This window comes from Nipponia nippon, unplaced genomic scaffold (genome assembly GCF_047370975.1).
Source record: "Nipponia nippon isolate SJK-2023a ecotype South Korea unplaced genomic scaffold, ASM4737097v1 scaffold_22, whole genome shotgun sequence".
NCBI classification, from domain to species: Eukaryota; Metazoa; Chordata; class Aves; order Pelecaniformes; family Threskiornithidae; genus Nipponia; species Nipponia nippon.
Window position 1 is genome coordinate 8,210,627 of NW_028262339.1, and position 3,667 is coordinate 8,214,293.

General features: G+C 53.2%; 1 pseudogene; it reads left to right on the top strand.

Annotated features, from left to right (window-relative positions):
* The first annotated feature begins 482 nt into the window (after positions 1 to 482).
* LOC148055471 (uncharacterized) lies at positions 483 to 1,989 on the top strand (annotated as a pseudogene).
* Positions 1,990 to 3,667: the final 1,678 nt, after the last annotated feature.

The following is a 3,667-nucleotide window of genomic DNA, read 5'->3' on the forward strand; positions in this document are numbered from 1 at the left end:
CTCTCTCTCTCTCTCCCTCTTCCCCCCCCCCCCCTCCGTCTCCCTACCTGGTCCTCACCCCTTCGTTCACCAAAATAAAGTCAAAAGGTTGTACGGCATTTGACTTCATTTGCGTCTTAATCTCGTCCTTGGGATCGTATCGAAACCTCCCCCGACATTGGATCGGGCCATTTAATTGGCGTCACGGACAGGATCCCCTGAGACGAGAGTGCCATACTGCCTTGCTGTGGTGTGCTGTGTGATTGTGGGTGAATGAGACGTACGAGCAAGTACGAAGCGAGTGCGGAGTTCTGATCCGCGGTTCTGCTCTCCCGCGAGGGAAGCAGCCGGAGACGAACGAAGCGTGAGGAGGGAGTGAATGTTGGTTCTTCTTTGTGCATAACTTATATACTAGTGTACGGTTTGGCCTCCTGGGAGTGTATAGGGGGAACTTGAATACTGAAGCGTGACCCTCTCAGGACGACACCCCCTTTTTGTAGGTGATGGCCGCCCGAAAGGCAGTCGATGTTTGTGACCATGTGCTTTTGCTGGATGAAGGGACAGAGAAATTGTATGGCCTCTTGGAGGTGCACCGGTCTCGCCCCTCGCCCCAGGGACAAGACTGGGCAAGGGAACACTGGTTTCAGTTGCAGAGTGTGGTGGATAGAATAAGTATACTGCAGAAGGAGGCTAAGGTTAAGAGAGGGAAAGGAAAGGCTATAATTTGTGCGGTGTTAGGAGTGAGTTTGGCCGCCGTGGCGGAGGAGAAAAAGCAGAGGTCTTGTCGGACAGATACGGTGGTGAACTCCCTGCAGACCGTAATAAAAACCCTGCAGGAACAGTTGGAGGAGGAGAGGTGCCAAAATGCGATACTAAAATGAGTTGAGAAATCAACTTCTAATGGAAGCGGATACACTGCCGGGGGTAGAAACAACGCTCGCGGAGAAGGGGATACGGCAGATTTACCCCCAGGGGGATTTGCAAAGAGCCAAAGAGGCTGTGGAGAGCCTCCCCCACACGTACCCGCTGATCAAAACGGAGTATGTGTATGAGGATGAGGGTGACAATCATCCCCAAGTTATTACTAAAGAGGTCCCGTTTACCGCAACTGAATTGGCAAAGCTGAGAAAGGAGTTTGCGAGAACTACAAAGGAATTGGAGACCGAGTACGTGTGGAGAGTGTCTTTGTCGGGGGGGGGAATGGGATCTTGCTGTCAGAAAAGGAGGCGGAAGGGTATTGGGGTCCGGCCGTGTTTTTAACTACGGGCGATCTCCCAGCCCTGTGGTCGTTGACCCAGAGAGCCGCGTACTGGGCAGGGGGGTTGAGCCCCCTGGAAAGGGGAGACCCCTTAGCTATAACTGGCACGGTAGATCAATTAGTAGAGTGTGCAAAAGGCGGCGTGCCTTCAGATGATGTGTGACCGGGCGCTCAAGCCCCACCTGGGCTCCCCGATGTTAATGCCTGTAGACCCGGAGAGAATGACTCCCCTGATACGGGGATTGCCCGACTCCCTGAAACCCATTGGGATCCAATTGCAAGGGCAGATTTATAACACCCCCGGGGGGGGAGAAAGGAATGCAGCCACTCGAGAGGGGATAACGACCCCTGACTACCGGCGGCCAGGGAAGAAAGTATGGACATGGGGGGAGGTGGCTCAGGAGTTAATTGATTTTGGGAGGAAATACGGCCCTGTTAGTGGACCACCCCACAGAACCGAGACCAGGGCTGTGCGGGCGGCAGAACGAGTTAGTGGGTGGCAGTCACCCCTTGGGAGCGGCCGGGACCCAACCGGGAAAGGAAAGCCCCTGAGCCGACAGGGACTGTGGCAGTTGGGGCTCCAGAAAGGCGTTCCTCGAAATTTAATGGACGGGCTCCCAACCAAGAAATTGGAGCAGCTCGTGCGGAGATGGTCAGAGCAAGAGGCCATTTCGAGGCCAACTCCTAGCACCCCACCCCTGATAAACTTTGGGGAGAAAAGGCGGCGGAAAACTAAAACCTCCGCCCCCTGAAGGTGAGGCGGATGTTCATAAGACAACTCACCTGTAATGCAAAGGGAGATTTGCCGCTTACGGTAGCGGTAGGACCAAAGAAAAGACCGGTAACCTTTTTAATCGATACGGGGGCACAAATTACTGCACTGAGGCGAACAGAAGCGGAACGATGTGGGATCTCGGTTCCCTCTAGAAACCTGATTGTTTCAAATGCTCTGGGAAAAACACAATCGGTACCTATGACCCCAGTGTCACTATGGTTACCAGGGGAGGACGGCCCTGTTAATACTATGGTGGCCATAGGATCTTTTCAAATGAATCTCTTGGGCATAGACGTTTTAAAGGGCAGACAGTGGCGCGACGCCCAGGGAAACTTGTAGTCTTTCGGCGTCCCCCGGATCAGGTGGTTAGCCGAAGCCCCCGGCGCGGAGGTGTGCCTGTTGCAAACGGCGCCTGCCCTCCCCCCCTTCTAAACTGACAAACGTGAAACCCTACCCGCTACCTATAGGAGCCAGGGACGGAATCGCGCCAGTGCTGGAGGACTTAAAGGGGCAGGGGATTATAGTTCCCACTCACTCCCCCTTTAACTCCCCGATATGGCCGGTCCGAAAACTAAACGGCAAATGGAGGTTAACAATAGGTTACCGGAGGCTGAATGCCAACACAGGCCCATTAACAGCTGCTGTACCGAACATTGCCGAGCTCATAGCCGCCATTCAAGAGCAATCACACCCTATTATGGCAACTATTGACGTTAAAGACATGTTCTTTATGGTCCCTCTGCAGCCGCAGGACTCGGACTGCTTTGCCTTTACCTGGGGGTGGCAACAGTACACCTTTACACGGCTCCCTCAGGGATACAAGCACTCCCCCACTTTAGCCCACCACGCTCTAGCACAGGAGCTGGAAGCAATTCCCATAAGGGCAGGGGTAAAGATTTACCAATACATAGCAAAATTCACGCTAAATGGACTGTTCCTTCCTTCTGACCCGAGAAGCCAGTTTGCTTCTACTTTTGTTTTCCAGGAGGGAGCAGCCGAACTGGACACACACTATCCGAAGATCAGGATGCGCATGTTATTCGTGGTTATACTAGTTTGGGAATGTACCTATAAAAACGTTTTTTGAATACTTCTAGGGACTGTGATTGCATCACTTACCTGGGCAGTCTGTTCCAATGCCTAACCACTCTTTCCATTAAGAAATTTTTCCTAATATCTAATCTAAACCTCCCCTGGCACAGCTTGAGGCCGTTTCCTCTTGTCCTATCGCTTGTTACTAGGGAGAAGAGACCGACCCCCATCTTGCTACAACCTCCTTTCAGGTAGTTGTAGAGAGCAATAAGGTCTCCCCTCAGCCTCCTCTTCTCCAGGCTAAACAACCCCAGCTCCCTCAGCCACTCCTCATAAGACTTGTGTTCTTGACCCTTCACCAGCTTCGTTGCCCTTTTTTGGACACGCTCCAGCACCTCAGTGTCCTTGTAGTTAGGGGCCCAAAACTGAACACAGTACTCAAGGTGCGGCCTCACCAGTGCCGAGTACAGGGGCACTATCGCCTCCCTGGTCCTGCTGGCCACGCTATTCCTGATACAAGCCAGGATGCCATTGGCCCTCTTGGCCACCTGAGCACACTGCTGGCTCATGTTCAGGCAGCTGTCAACCAACACCCCCAGGTCCTTTACTGCCAGGCAGCTCTC